Source organism: Molothrus ater, chromosome 1 (genome assembly GCF_012460135.2).
Source record: "Molothrus ater isolate BHLD 08-10-18 breed brown headed cowbird chromosome 1, BPBGC_Mater_1.1, whole genome shotgun sequence".
NCBI lineage: Eukaryota > Metazoa > Chordata > Aves > Passeriformes > Icteridae > Molothrus > Molothrus ater.
The window spans coordinates 151060604-151077237 of NC_050478.2; the positions used below are offsets into that span (position 1 = coordinate 151060604).

Below are 16634 nucleotides of genomic sequence, written 5' to 3' on the forward strand. Positions count from 1 at the left end.
AACAGAAATGCTTCTTTTCTTTCTAGAGGCTCAGATGGGTATTTATGAGAAATCCTTCACTGTAAGGATGGTGAGGTCCTGGCACAGGTTGCCCAGAGAAGTTGTGGCTGACCCATTCCTGGAAGTGTCCAAAACCAGGTGGGACAGGGCTTGGAGCAACCTGGAATAGTGGAAGCTGTCCCTGCCCATGGCAGGACGGTTGGAATTAGGTGATCATCAAGGTCCCTTCCAACTCAAATGAGATGATCTTTAAGGTCCCTTCCAGCCCAAGCCATTCCATGATTCTGTGATTCACATCACAGAACTTTCATTCTATGATTCACATCACAGATATTTAATTTCCCTTTGAACCTTCTTCTAATTCCTAATTAGACATGGGAGAATATTTTCACCCACTTGAAGTGTTTTGTCTTAAATTTCACGCCCTTTTATTTCTCCAAACCCTTTAAAAATCTCCTCCTAACTCCCCCAGCAATGACACACTTCCAGTCCTTGTCTTCCTGCTCCCCCTCAAAATGGGTCTAGCAGGAAGGTCCCACACAGAACATCGAGTTCTGTTAAAAGAGTTTGCCTCTTTTATTTAAAAACACAGAAAAACCCAGATGCTTCCATGAAAAATTTGTCTTTAGGTCAGGAAACAACTTGGATATTCTAAGAGAAAGAGTTTTAATGAACTCTTATCATCAAATGCCCTGATGAATCCTCTTTGCTCTGCTCTTTGCTGAGGTCTTGGCTCTGGTGCTCTGCTGTCACTGGATTTTGTGAGGGGTTTTTCTGTGTTTGTTTTGTTTCATTTTTCCTGCTCCTGAGTGGGATCCTATCACAGAGGTGCTGGAAAAGCATCTTCAGCCTGGAGATTCCGCTTGTCCGGGGTGTGAAAGTTCCGGAACAATGACTGCTGGAGTGTGCCATTCCCAAAACCACTGTCAATTGGAAACTGGGGTGTTCCACACCAGAATCAGCTGCACTTTGGTGCTGGGTAAAATAACCTTTTTATTCCTTCTTCCAGCACAGCTGTGTTGTGTGGCTTCTCTGTGAGCCATGGGAAAATGAGTTCAGGAAAAATAATTCATGTTATTCATTACTAATGAAACTCTTGTTTGTCTTCTGAGGTCTTGGTAGCTCTTCCATTTGGAGATTTTTAACCCCCACCCATGGTGGTGCTTCAGGATATTTATTTGTTTTTTTAAGGGCATGTAGTGACAGGACAAGGGGGAATGGCCTTAAGATGAAGAAGGGCAGGTTTAAATTGGATATTGGGAAGAAATTCCAACCAATCCCCAACTCTGGTACAGGTTTCCCAGAGAACCTGGGGCTGCCCCATCCCTGGAAGTGTCCAAGGCCAAGCTGAACAGAGTTTGGAGCAACCTGGGATAGTGGAAGGTGGGTTGGAACAAGATTAACATCTCTTCCAACCCAAACCATGCTAGGATTCCATGATTCTCTGCTGGCTGGGGCTTTGGAAGAGCTGGTTTAGAACTTCTACCTGAAAAGCACAGTGCAGATGGAGCCCAGGGTAGCCTGGGGAGGGCCTGTGGGTGTTCCAGGCTGGGTGAGTTGGAGGGCTCGCTAGACAGGGAATGACTTATCCTTCCCACATGTCCCCAGCCTGAATGATGTTCCTGTAAACTGATGCACAGAGAAACAGCTGAAAATGTGCATCATTCTCACAGATTCCTGTCATGACAACTGCAGGTCTGCTTTTCATGTTCCCTCTCTGCCCTCCAAAATTAGCTCCTGCTGTTGCCCAGACAGGGTGGGGATGCAAAAATCTGGCTGGAGAAATCTGTCCCCAGACCAGTCTGAAATGTTCTGTAACACTGATGACCATCCTTTTTTATTTGCTGTATCAAGACTCAAGAACCAGAACCACCTTGGGACTGACTCATCCATCCCTAGGCAGGAGCTACTCAACCCACCCCTAATCCTTACCCAGTCCATCCCTAATCTGTTCTCCAAAAGCAATGAAGGAGCTACCACATCCAGGTTTATTCCTGTCTCTTGTGGCTGTTTGGGATTACAAAAAAATTTCCCCAGGTTGGATGGGGCTCTGAGCAACCTGGGCTGGTGGAAGGTGCCCATGTCCATGGGGTTTAAGTGGAATTAGATGGTCTTTAAGGTCCCTCCCAACCCAGGTGCTCGCTGTGGGGTCACCACATCTCGAGTGCTTTTTTCACAGCCTCCTTCATGCAGAGAACATTTCAAAGCTCACAAGGGAGGAGCCTGCCGCCTCTCCCATGAAATCCTCGCAGGAGACTGTCACTGCCTCGGAGTTTGAGCTGCTGAGCTGAAAAAGGAACAAAGGACTTATTTGCAGGATATGTGTTGGGAAGAGATTCAACCTGACAACTCAGCCACAGAGCCTTCCCCAGGCGAGGAGAATGTACAGAACTGAATTCTATTTTCCTTCCTCCCCAGCTGCTGGAGGAAGGATCATCCCCCTGAGCTCCTGGATTTTAACCCTATTCTTCAGACAACCTCTCAGGAGTTAGTGAGGTCCCTCAGCATTCATCCTTCATGGTCATGGCTTGATCATCAGGTGGGGACTGGGAGGGAATGTTGGAAGGAGTCTTTCCCAGTCCCAACTGGGATGATGCTGGGTCAGAACTTGAAGGGATTGGTCAGGAACAGTCAGAGCAGCACAGGTCCAGCCAAGGGGGTTTGTTATCCTTCACAATCCTTGTTTTTAGAGATGTGTCTCTTTTGACTTCCAAAGCAATGCACCCTTCCTGCTGCACCTAAACTCCACCTGAGTCTGGGCAAATGTCAGGGCAGGGTGACAACCCCTTGGTTTGGGGAAGGTAAGGAAAAAGGACAGACAGGACACAGGCAGGCTGTCGCCAAACTTTTCTACCCCACTCTAAAAAATTATCCCTGATTGAAGCAGAATGATTGAAACCTCAATTCCAGCCCTTCTCAACTGAAGGAGTTTTAGGTGATCCTTATTTTCCCATCATTGAGATGTAGGGTGATGTTAGATAAAGAGACCATTTCTCATCTCCAGTGTCCCAGCTGAACAGTCTAACTGGTGCTAAGGACAGACTTTTAGACAGACTGACCCTTTCTCATCCCACAGACTGACTGATCTCATTCAAAATGGTATTTTGGACATCCTCTAGGCTGCAGCTTGCCTGGGATACCTCACAAGGACCAGGACAATTGCTTCCCTGCTCCTGAGCTCTGGGCTTGGGGCCATCCTCAAGCCCTGAATGATCTGCATCGATTCTCCTCCCCCGGATGCCACAAAGGTTCCCCTTTGCAGATCGTTGTCTCCTTGGTAACTGAACTACATCAAATCGCACAGGCTGGAGCTCATCAGCCTGCAGAGCCCGAGCTGTGAGAGGGGAAGGAGGGGGAAGGATGAGGAAGGATGAGGAAGGATGTGGGAAGCCTTGGTCTGGCTCATGAGGAGAATCTCACAGGCAGACCCACTAAATCCCACTGGGATTTTTCCCAGCTTCCAGCTCCTGCTGCATCTCCTGTATGTGACAGGTCTAACAGCTCACCCACCCCTTCCCAACATTCTCTGTTTGAGGAAGACTTTGGTGTCTCCAGGCACTGCTCCATCCACTCCTGATGGATCCCACAAATCTGTCTCCCATTGTTTTGAGCCCTTCCTGCTCCTAAACAAAACTTGATTATGGGGAGCAGGGGGAATGGCCCAAAGTTGAACCCACAGTATGTGTTTAATTTTCTCTCTGGCTGAAGGTGATTCTGTGGTGATGTTCGTTGGGTATTTTGTGTTTTCTTCCCTTCCCCTGTTTGGTGTAACTTTGGTCTTCCTCTGCATCCCTGGGCTGTTTGATTTGCGAGCAAGTCTGGAAGGTCTGGCTAATTTTGGCTTTAAATCAGAATCAGCAGAGGAAAATGGTACAAAACAGTGAAGACTGGTTTATCTCTGCCAAAATTAATCACCCTACTCCAGGCATCTTTTCCATTTCTTCTTCCCTCCAGGTCTTTCCCTCTCATTCACCTTCAGAGTCTGCATCTCCTCTTTCCCTTCCAAGTGGGCCCCAGCCCAAAAGTCCCCTTGCAGACCCTGTCACCCAGGTATTCAATGTCTGAAAACTCAGACCCAAGCCAGAGGAGAAAAGAAAACAAAACCCAAACATCTGAAACTTGAATGAGCATGCAGTGATCCCAACTCCTCCATCTTCAGAAGGCTGGGCAGAGGAAGAGGAAATCTCAGCAAAAGACTTACTTTGCTTTTAGTATGTTTTTTATAAATATTCATATATTTGAGTTATTTTAATTTTTTTTCCTGGCAATGACTTCAAGGGGTAGAAGTCAGTATGGGCAGAGGCTTTTACAAGTCCAAGGAACCAAAGTCCCAACTCCTTCTGATGCAATTCCTTTACAAACAGCACCAGTTGTACTTTTGGAAGGACATCATTAGACAAGTATTTTCCCTCCAGCCCCTGGCAAAAAGTCAACATTTGCATTTAAATAGTTCTTTTGCTACCAAACAGAGGCATGTTACAGAATAGCTGCATGGAGATAAAGATTCCTTTAAGACAGAGAGAGAGGAGGGGGGGAAAATCTTAACCTCAGTGAAAGCCCAGCCCATTTCCCATGTGCTGTCAGCAGAGGAGAGGTTATTTATGCATCCCAGAGTGTGCCCGCTGAGATATAATCTACTGCTCTCAGGAGCCTCTGCTTGCTGGAGGTGGAATTATAAGAATTAAAAATTACAAGCGTAAAACAAGGCCAGTCTAAAATGAAGTATTACTCAGTGGGTGTAAATAATTCATGGGCAAAATAACCCTCCTGGGTCCCCCATTGATTCATCTCACTCCACGGATGCAGAGAGGAATAATCTGTTGGAGGGGCGTTGGAAAACCTCCACGGTGCTTTCAAGGGGCCAGGGTGGTTTCTGAGGGGCTCTGGGCCATCAATGGCTCCATGGGGAACTGATCAGTGGCAGCACAAAATAGATTTTCCTCTGATAATAAAACCTTTCTCAGAGCTGACCAAGGGAAAAGAAAACACCATTTGGTGAAGGAAAAAAAAAAAAAATTAAAAAAATTATGTTTTACTACTATGTTCCAAGCAGTGAGCACCAATAATTTGCCCTTCATATGCAGAGATCCCTGAAGGACCCACCAAAACTTTCTCTGGCAAATATTTGCCTTTCAGCAATCAAATCCCTTTCCAATGGAAAAGCCTGGCTTTTAGGAAAGGTTTTTCTAAGCCTGCTGAGTGCAGGCTGGCTCTGTTTGAGGTTAGTGGTGGAGTGTTAGAGAGGTTAGAGAGAGGATGGGGAGTGAGAAGGACGTGAGAACTCCACACTTGGGATCATAACGGAAAAGTCAGGATGGGAGCTGGCTGCTTCCTCTTTTCTGAGTGCCTGGCACTGGATTAATGGTTGTCACTGAAACTTCAGGAAAAACAGAAATTCTCCAATTTTTTTTTTTTCTTTTTACTGTTGGAGAATCAAGGCATTACTTTAATTCTGGCCAGGAGGTGCAACAGAAATAATTTTGTCCACACATTGCCTGGGTTGTGTGGAGAAAATCCTTCAATCACACATGAATTTTACTAGATTTTTCACATACTTACATAGTCAAAACCCAGAGAAATTCACTGGTTCAATGTTCATTGGTCCCAAGTTACACAGTCCTATTGGAACCAATATGATCACCCTTCCAGTGAGGAAATCCCTAAAATCCAGTCTAAACCTCTCCTGGTTGATTTAATCATATCTGATTGTTTGTTTTGCTCCTCATCTCTCCAGTGTGTGTTCCTAGCAGGGTTTTTGTCTGTGCTGGAGTTTAAGTGCTAGACCAGAGTGCTCCCATCTGGGAGGGCTTCATTTTGTGTGATGTTTTTTATTAGTCCATGCAGTTGTGTGGTTACAGCAGTCCCAGTACAGATGTGTGGGAATGGTGAGGAATTAATGAATTTTGGGATGTTTTATGGGAAAAAAATCCTGTATCATGCACATCTCCCAAAAGCTGTAGCTCTCTCACTCACCACTAACCAGACCAAAGGACCTGGTGCATTGTCCTGCATGAATTTATCACTTCCTTGACTTTTCCTGGTGCACATTCGGTGTCTTCCAATAATTCTTTTTAATTTTTGAGCTGGTTGAGGGCATTTTCCCACTTAGTTTTCCAGAGAGAAATGCTGGAGTGAGGTTGTTTGTAGTAGCAGACACTCCCTTGTTTCTCATGGCTCTGCAAAGCTGATGAACCAGTAAGAAAAAAAGTTTCCTGCAAGTCAGAACCTGATTCTCGAGATAAGAAAAGGTTAATTACCTTAGGAGGAGGAGAAGAGCCAGAGGAAATACTGCTTGGACACCTAAGGATGCTTAAAGAACTTTGAAAAAGGAAATGAGTAAGAAAAAAAGGCAGTGTTTGAAAGGAGGGGACACAGCTCTGGCTACTGGGATTATTCATTCTCAAAGGAAACATAAACGAGCTAAACAAGGAAAATGCCACGCAGAGATCACACATTGTTTTTTAAGGACAGGCCCCTAGACAAGATCCCTGCTGCTGAGCTGTGACCCAGCTCCCAATCAATCTCTCCTTCATGAAATGTCACTAACCTGCACTTAAGAGCAATAAGACTTCCCAGCCTAATTGAAATTCTGAGCCAGAGTCAGGAGACATTTGCTTCAAGTAGTGTTTTAATTGTCTGCTCCCCAGGCTGGTAACAGGATATTTTGTGCCTTGTATTATTCAGGGAGACACCAGAGCTCAACCTTTCCCTTCAGGCTTGTGCCCCTCCTGTCTTGGGTTGCTGTTCTGTTCTTTATTTGGCCTCTGCTCACGCATTACCTGTGTGGATCCTCGTGTGCCTGCTCAGCCAGGGATCAGAACCAGCCCATCTGCTTGGATGCAGCTTTTTGATTCCACTTTTTATCTAGAAATAGATAATTTCCAGGAGGCATCAGGCTGAAACCAGACCCCTGGGCTTCTGTTGCCTGGAGTTATCTTTTTTTCTTAGGTTTAAGACAACTCCTTTTTCCCAAGCACTTGTCATTACAACTTTCCATGCACCAGTTGCTGTAACCAGGAGATTATTCTGGCAGAGAATGGAGGAAGACTCAAACTCCCCGTGGCCTTTCCCTTTCCTCCCACAAGTGCAGCACTGAAGCCATGTCCAGAAATGTGTGCATGAAACCAAGTGGAAGTTATGGGAAATCACCACAAAACATTGGATAAGGTCAGGCATCCTCAAGAAGAGGTAAAATGAGCCTTAATGACCATCTTAACCTGGTTCTGTTGGCATTGGGTCAAACCCCAGTCTGTGCTGCAGTTTGGAGGAGCCTGGTGATTCATTTCCCTGTGAGAACCATTCCTGTCCTCCCCATGAAGGGGATCCTACAAATGCCCTACATAGACTCAGCCCTTCCAGCATCTATGGACCAGAATCAAGCAGAACAAAAACCTTCCTTACCTGTCTTGACTGTTTTATGTGGGCAGGTACCACACCTGTCCAAAGAAGTGGGTTTGGTTGCAATCCCTTTCTGGATGAGATTGTGACTGTGGGACCTGGTGGGGTTTTTGGGCTACAACAGGCTTAGTAAAAACCACAGGGCTGTTTCCAGTTGGGTTCTATGTCCATAGATCATGGCTACAAAGAGCAAAATTTGTCTTCCTCTCCCAGTTTCAGCACCTTCCTACATCATCCTCTTTCCCATCATTATCAGAGACACTCCCACCTTGGAAACCAGGCAGAGAGGGAAGATGACTCTTTTGGGGTCATGCATGAGATTTCTGACAAGCTTGAGTGGAAGTCCAGAGTGCTGGTCCTGCCCCTTCAGAGGGCACAGCTCCCTGCACACCTCAGGTGCCCTGGTTCCAGTTTGGTCTGCCCAGAACACCTGCAGGTCCTGTCCTGAGAGGGGACTGCCAAAGGGACAGCTGGACGTGGCTGTGAGTCAGCAGGAGCAGGAGAGGCACCTGGATAGAGCGAGTTCACCACCTGCCTGCAGCAGGCAGGCTTGTTCCTTCTCCTTTCATACAGCTTTGGCTTTGGTTCCTGCTCATTTTAACCTCTTACGGTTCTCTGCCATCTCTCCTCCCTGATGAGGGAAGGATTTCTCTGACCAAAAAACATCCTTGATGTCTGAGGAGGTCATTTGGTCTCTTTCTGTAATCAGCAGAGAGGAATGGGTGTTTCTAGCAACATGGCCAAATATAAAGTCTGTTTTTTTCAGAGTTCTTATATTCCTGCTTTATTTATCAAGTGACCAAGTGGTCAGACCTGCACCACAGAGCTCTAAAACCACCTGGGCTGTTTGTTGCTCACCTGGCAATGCTCTAGAGGGGGGTCTGGGTTCTTGCAGTGAGCTCAAAGTACAGATCAGGCTGCTTTTTGTATTACTCCCCTTTAAATCCTGCTCTGCTGGGAGAAATGGCCCTTGTGAGGGGGGGGGGAAATTGTGTTTTATGTGTAATTGATTTGGAGTTCCTCAGAGCTCTGTTCTCCTGTCAGTGCCTGAACAGCAGAGTGCTCCAGGCTGCAGAGGTGGAGACATGAGCTATGCCTGTTTTTCGTGGGGTTTCTTCTCACTCTTCCTAATAAGATGAACTCACAGTCTTTCCATTTCCTTTTTTTCTTGCTAACATTTTTTGGGTGTAGCTTTACTGATATCTCACTCTCATTCCCACACATTCCCATGCTGTCTTTTGAGACAGATTGTGAAACAGAAACCCAAGGGCTGATAATGTGGAATTTGACTCATTTGGACAGTTTTGGGGGATGAAGCCCCTTCCCATAATCTTTTCTCATAGTTTTGAGAACCATTTCTTATTGAGCTCCTATTTTGAAGTCTACACATTCTCTTAGCTCCCACCAGAAGACACCAGAAAAGGCTCAGCCTCCAAATTTGAAGGCTTTATTTTTAATTTATAAAGTTAGACCACTTGAATACCCCATGGAAAGTTTCTTACAGTTTTGGTGGCATTAAATGGGCTGCTACTCCCCTTTAGCTTGTTTTATCCCAGGAAACCTCAACAGGAAGTGCAAGGAGCACTTTGCTAAGAAGGAATGGAGATACACAGATACTCCCATCTATTGAGATGTGCTACCCAGGACACAGCCAGCTTAAAAAGCGATTTTCACATTAGGGCTGGGTAAAAGCCAAGACCAGGTGCGCAGGAATGATATATTTGCTTTGGTGGCAACAGCTGGGAAGTGCTGGTGCTAATCCTGGTGCTTGGGTAATACCTAAAAATATCTCACAGATGTGTAAAACCTGTGGGTTGTGCCAGATCTACACTTGGTCCTGCTAAACAGCTCGGCCAGTAGATGTTGCTCTTGGCTCATACTGATGTGCTCAAAAAAAAAAAAAAAAAAAGATTTATCCAACCTGAGACATTTGGGAAACCTCTGAAGCCAGACAGTGCAGATCCATCCTTCACCAGCTTCCTGCTCTTGGCTTTCATGAGCCATCCCAGAGAAAAATAAAATATGACACGACTTGGAGAGCAGTCACTGGTAATTAGTACATACAGTTATTAGAGGTTGTTTGCCTTGTGTGAAGTGAGAATTGCTGGCCAAGCAGTTGGTATCTCTAGGGGAGGTTGCCGTCATAGAATCACAGAATGGTTTGGGTTGGAAGGAAGCTTAAAGATCACCCAGTTCCACCCCTGCCATGCATAGGACAGAACCTTCCACTATCCCAGGTTGCTCCAAACCCCATCCAACCTGGCCTTGGACACTTCCAGGGATGGGACAGCCACAGCTTCACTGGCGAATGTTGCATTTCACTGCAAATGGCAACATTTGCCAGTGTCTCACCTGCACTCTGAATGAGGAATTTCTTCTTAGTATCTCACCTAAATCTATTACTTTCCTTGTCCTATCATTATCTGTCCATGTAAAAATTCACTCTCCCTCCTTTTTAAACCCTCTTTAACTACTGGAAGGATGCAATGAGTTTATCCAAAAGGTATTTTTCCTCTTTTCATGGAGTGTTATAGGAAAGGCAGTCACCTGGTGCACTGGCTCTCCATCCTGAACGGTCCTGGCAATCCAGGATAACCCAACCACTCCTGACTCCTCTGAGCACCAAGGGTGCCAAAAGGGAAAAAGGAGGCAGGGAAATCTTCCACCATCTGTCTCCATCCTCTATTCTCATATAGAATAATTTCCAGTCAATCTGAGGAATGTGCTGGTAGGAAAACACCACCCTTGGTCCACCCAGAACCTGCCTATTTGCTCAGACAATCTTGTAGCACAGGGATATTTGTCTGCCTTCCCTGATAGAAAAAAAAAATAGCTAATGCACATGATGATTAGCAATTAAGTAGGGTCAATAATTTGTAAAGTGCTCTGAATCCCTGTGTATCTGTTACTAAACCCACTCCTCTCTTCCCTCTCCAGACACACTCACCTCCCTCGGCCTGCAGCTCCAATCAGAGCAGTGACTGGGCACTGCCTAATGCAGGCTCTCAGTATCAAGGACTGTCTGTGACTGTTTTGCCTATGGAGTGCCAATCCCAGAGCGAGTTTCATTTTACTCAAGGCCTCTTAACACTGCTGGAATATAAATGGCAAATGGCAACAACAGGGAAAGTCATTTACAAATTCCTGGGTAAATGCTGAGCCTTGGTGGCATCTCCTCATCTGTGATGATTTAATCGCTGGATTCTCTGCCTTTCTTTTCTTAAGCAGCACCTCAGACCAAGGGAATTTCACATCAGATTTGTCTCTAGGAACAAAGGGGTTTAAGCCTTTAAGACCTTGATCTCTCAGGGCTGAAGATTATCAGTATGAGGGACTGGATCAGCAGACTCAGGGTTAAGAAATTCTCGTGGAGATGCTTTCATTGGGGAAAGGTTTTCTTTTAGTGGTGATTACAGGAGAAATCAGAGAGTCCTCACCTGTAGCAAGGCAATGTGTGTTCTACATCAAGGCATTATAAAGAACAAGAGCTTAACTCCTATTTAGTTTTCAGGCTAAAAACACAGGCTGAAACCACAACTCTGCTGCCTTCAGGACCACACAAATTCCATTGGCATTTCCTTGTGCCACTCTGGGAAGGGACAGACATGTGTGAATAATCCCCTCTCTCCACTGATAGAAAAGGCAATGACTTTGGGAGCAGTCAATTACAAATCAGGCTGAGAATTGCTTTATTCATTCTAATCCAGGGTCTCTGAGGGATCTGTGAGCAAATTGCTGTGCCTGTTTTATAGTGCCCCAGCCTCAGATTCCCAGCAATGATGATAAGGACTCTCATACCACGCCTTAATGTCAAAGGATCAATATTAACCTCGTCATTATAATGCTGGTAAAGGTTGATGATATTGATTTCTTGTCCTTGGTGCCAAGGCATGTTGGATACCACATGGTGATTATCCCAGATGCAGAACTGCAGCTGCTGCCTCCTAAAAGTCTCATTAAGCAGCCTGAAAGCAGCTTCTCATTTAGGTGCTTGCAATGGCTTGAACATATCCCTGCCTTCTCCTGGGACAGAAGAAATTGGAGAATTTAGGATGATACTCTCTGCTCAGAGAGTGGTGAGGCCCTGGCATAGGATGCCCAGAGAATTTGTGGGTGTCCCATCTCTGGAAGTATTCAAATCCAAGTTGGATGAGGCTCTGAGCAATGTGGGATAGTGGGAAGTGTCCATGGCCATGGCGGGAGGGTTGGAACTCAATGATCTTTAAGGTTCCTTCAAACCAAAACATTCTACTGTTCTGTGATTTACCTTCCCCCAAATTCTCCCTCACCTCACCCAAGTGTTAGATGAGCCAGCCATTCTGACTGCCCCCTCTTAATGAGGGGAGTTGGAAGGAGGCAGAGGCACAGAGAGAAGCCTGAAACCTTCTCCTTTCTGCAGTGGAAAACACAAACAAGGTGTCAAGGGCAGAGCCGGGAATGACAGAGGCAGCCTGGATTAGCATCTTCCTGTGCAGGGTGAGTGTATCCAACAGCTCAGAGAGGGAAAGGACCCTGGCAGGAGAAATGCCTGCTGACAACCTGCTTGTTCCCCAGCCTGCCTCAGAGGTGACCACACAAAAACCATTTCCATGGGGTTTTCGGCCACCTCTGTCCCCCTTCCAGGCGAAATCCACATCTCTGGTATGAAGAGGGATTGTCTGTGCCTATCAAAACCTATGGAGCTTTTGCATTAAATGTTTGATTTAATAGCGCAAAGGTGCTGCCTCAGCTGGAGTTTGCTTTTCTGGCTCTGTTTTGGGAGTTGTTCGTGGAGCCAGGAGTGCTGGGTGACACAAATTGCGTGGTGTCCTCATCAAAACTGCTCTGAGAAGGGACACTTGGCTCCTGGGTTGTCCCCCCAGGTGATTTTCTCACTGTCCTTCTGGAAGATGTTCAGCTGAAGACAATTTGACTTCTCTCGTTGTTGTAAAGATGGGCAAGTTTTTTAGCTTTACAAAACCTCCTCAGTTCATCCTGCAGACACAATACTGGCACAGCCCTGCCTTTCAGTGCTCTTACAACAAGAAATATGTCACAGCTCATGGAGGAGTGAGAAACTGCAGTGTTGGGGACCACAGGAATCCTTCAGCTGGAAATGCTGTCCAGGAAACAAGATGGAATTGCACGGGCTTGCAGAGCTCTGGGTGTTGCATTTCATGGTGCTTATGGGTTTATGCAGTGTTCTGCAAAGGTTTTATAGATGAAAATCATGGCTCTTCAAGCCAGGAAAGATGGAACAGAGAATCATTGAATTGTTTCAGTTGGAAAAGCCAACTCAGTCTAAGATCAGTGATTCTTAGGTTTTTGTGGTTGAAATGGCTCCTGAGGTTTTTCCCCCAGCCCTGTGACTGAGAAGTCGAGATTCATCGGTTCTGCTTTTCAAGGTTGTTTATTTTCTCTTATCTATTACATTCTTCTTGTGACCTGCTGAGGTATGTCCAGCAGGTTGGGTTGTGGCCCATACTGACCATCCTTGGGTGGTGTTAGCTTTTATACTACGAACTAGGTGTACTTTATTTACAATAATTTTCCAATACCTATCACCTATGTTAGACAGTCTGTCTCTACTCTAAACCAATCCAAAAGTGTCACCATCACAGCAGAAGATGGAGGACAAGAAGAAGAAGAAGAAGAAGGACAGGACACGCCCAGATTCCTCCATCTTGCCTCTTGAACCCCCATTCTAAATCCCCAAAATTCAACTTTTTCACCCTGTGACAAATTAACTATCATTCTACTCAAACTCTTGTGGCTTGTAAATCTTCACACAAAGTTGGTAATTTTTTTCCATGGGCTAAAATCAAAGGCACAGGCGTTTTTGACTCTGTGCCAAGGTCTCTGAGCCCCTTGCCAGGGTCTCGAGTCATCCTGGGCAGCCAGAGCAATGTCCTGGGTTCCGACAAGTGAGTCCAGCCATTAACCCAGCACTGCCAAGCCCACCACTAAACCACATCCTCAGCAGATCATGTAAAGACATGAAAGGAAATTTCACAAGTGCTCTCCTTTGACTGCCTTTTATGAAAATAGATAGCGATCCTGGTAGCAGGGACGGTTCCACTCAGCTTGGGCTGCACAGTTAGATTTGAATGGGATCATATCTTCCTCACCATGGGGAGACACATGTGGCTGAGCAAATCTGTCCCCTCTGTGCTTTGGGATCTGCAGCAACATGAAGAAACAAACAGTGCATGAACCCAGCTCTGGTGTGATTTATACAAATTCAGAGAGGTTCAGGGCGGAGAAGCATTTCATTCCTCCCTGGTGATGCAGGCCAGATTTCTCCTCACAAGTCTGTTCTCTGATATTTTGCCTGCTCTGCTTTGAAATGAGTTAAGTGATTAGGCCTCTATGGCTTTCTTTTGGGAAGATTCTTCCATGGTTTTATTTGATCTCCCATTCCAGACTAAACATTCCCTTTCTCATTTCCCTGCCCTCTCCCCCACCATTTCCACATAAATAATCTCTCTTTATCCCTAGTGTTTCATTTGCAGGGATTCATGTAATAAGCACAGCTTTATGCTGGGTTTCCTTGAAAGCTGCACACTGGCCTCATTTCCATCTTCCTTAAGTGATTTGTAGAGCAGAGGGAGATTGAAGCTGATCCTAAATGATTGTTCAGATTTGACCTCGTTACCTTCATTTGCAGGGACTGGGGAATGCTGTGGGCATCAGTGGCAGCTTTGGCTACTCAGCAGCTTTGAAAAAATCACATCATTTATTTGGGTGCCCAGAAGGGAGTGACCTGAGCAGATTTTGGCAGTTTTGGTAGTGGGAAATACTGACCTGACCTGTAGCTGGCTGTGCCCTGACAACATCTCCATGAAGGAGAGTCACAGGGTTAAAATCAAGGTAGGAAGACACCAAGCAACTGGGAAAGTACCAAGAACCATCTTGTTGTCCAAATCAGGGGTTTATTTTTGGCCCAGTATCCTCTCATTAGCAGTGGCTAAGAAGGGAAAATAGCAGAACAAGACAAACATGCAACATCCAGACAGCCTGAAAGGAAGCTGTGGCCAATTGGGGCTCGACATCTTCTCCCAGGCAACCAGCAACAGGAACTTTCCAACTTTGCACAACTCAGCAGCTTGAAGCCCAGGAAACTTCTGGACAAGAGCTGCTGGCTTTGTATCTATTACCATTTATGGGTTTGTCTTTCATGCATCTCCCCAGTTATGTTTTATATTCATTGAAACTTTGGTGCCTTTTCCTGCTGTGAAAGCACTGCACTGTTTGACACCGCTCTGTGTCTGTAAATTATGTCCTTGACTGGTTTTGCACCTGCCCCCCGCTCATTTCATTTGACACCCCTCAATTCCAGTGCTGGAAAACTCAAGGAGCAGTCAGTCCCTGGTTACCTTGCCCTGCAGCTCATGAACTTTTAAGGTATGTTTATAATTTTTCTCCCCTCACCCATCTCCTTTCCATGAAGAAAAGTCAAACAATCATGGAATGGATTGGTTTGCAAGGGGTCTTGAAGATCAGATCACCTCATTCCAAGCCTCCTTTCTTTGTTCAGAGACATCTTCCACTATCTCAGGTTGCTCTAAGCCCTGTCCAACCTGTACTTGAAAACTCCCAGGGATGGGGCAGCCACAGCTTCCCTGGAAAATCTGTGCCAGGGCCTCACTGCCCTCACAGTAAAGAATCCCTTCCTGTTATCTAACCTAAGACTACCCTCTTTCAGCTTAAAACCATTCCCCTTTGTCCTTTCACTGCATGTCCTTACAATGAATTATTGTGCTTTTTAGGGAGCTTGGGGTATTGGTTTTTATATTAATGTGCACAATCTGCAAAACAGCAAAGTGTTCCATGGGATTTATATTGGAAAGGGCAGAGAAGGAACCATTGGAGCAACTCCCTTGTGCTGCTGTGGCTTTCATCTCATGGGGCACAAGGAGGGGACATCCCCCTGAAAGATTTCTCTCCTTTTTTTCCCTCAGAAGGAACAAACTGAATATATCACTCTCCAGGGAATGATCACTGGTTGGTGTAATAGAAGGATGTCTTCAGAATAACCCCTTCTGGACTTGCTCCTTTCCAGCACAGTAGGAAGGAGAGTGATAAAGGAGCAGCTCCCTGACTTGTCCCATTGTGTAACAAATTCAGGATTCAGATGGTATAAGACAATCTCATTCTTGATCTCCCTTCAGTATCCTTCCCCACTATTTACATAAGAAATGACATTTTTCCCCCTCATTTGCTAATTGAGATGATTCAGAAACTGTGATATAAATTCTACTACTAAATATTCCCAGTGGTAGCACACAGAGCTGTGGTGGTGTTTTTGCAGTCTGGACATGTTTTTCAGACACAAAATGCCCTGACCTACCGAGTTGGAGACAGCTGCCAACAAGATGTGTCTTCAGCTGGGGTCAGTGAGAGGCTAAATCCAAAAAAGCAAAATCAGAGGTGGATGTGGAGTATCAGCAAAACCCCTTTTGCTTTATTGATTGTCTTGTGTAGATTCTTTAGTTTTTGCTGTTGTCACTGCCATCTAATTTAAGGGATTGCTGTTAAATTAAAAGGCATGACTGAGTGACTGTCATCTGAGACACATTGCAGCTGTCAGCTGTGAAGATAAACTCTGGATTGAGATGCTCATCTTCCTGAAGATCAAGGGTGTTTGGACGAGGTGTCTAAGTGGAGCCCTCTCAGTTAATTTGCAGTAGGAAAGACCCATTCTTTTGCAAACTCTGCTTAAGATTCAGAATGAGAAATGCCAAATATGAGCTTGCTGGTTGATGTAAACCACCTTGGAATTTTCTCCATTTAACCAGAGAATTAAAATGCATTGGGTCAGCCTTGCATGAAAAGTAATTTGTTTTAGTCCATGGTCATGATAAGAACTGACTGAGGAGGATCAAAAAACTCTTTGGAAACTGGATTAAAGGCCTCCCTGAATGACAGGCACTCAGACCAGCCACGAGCCTCAGATGCAACAGCCACCTTCGTTAAAACACATTCTAGGAGCTTGGGCTGCTCCCCAAAAATAAAAAATACAAGTTAAACCTGGCTGTGTGATCAAGGTGACAGCTGCTGGTTGTGATGGGAACCTCCGGAGCTGGAGGCATGAGCCACAGCTTCTCCAGTTTAGGGGGATAAAGGGCAAAGTGAGAGAACTCTGTGGTTCTACGAGGCCATACCTGAGAAAAACATCACAAAGTGGGAACAGGTTGGGTGTGTGACTTTTGGAGGGTTCTGTGCCTTTGAAAAGCAAAATCCTGCATAGAGCAGTT

General features: G+C 45.5%; 1 protein-coding gene across 13 annotated transcripts in view; it reads left to right on the top strand.

Annotated features, from left to right (window-relative positions):
* ADGRB1 (adhesion G protein-coupled receptor B1) overlaps window positions 1-16634 on the top strand; it is a 288288-nt gene that overhangs the window by 102966 nt on the left and 168688 nt on the right. The gene's annotated exons all lie outside the window — the stretch shown is intronic.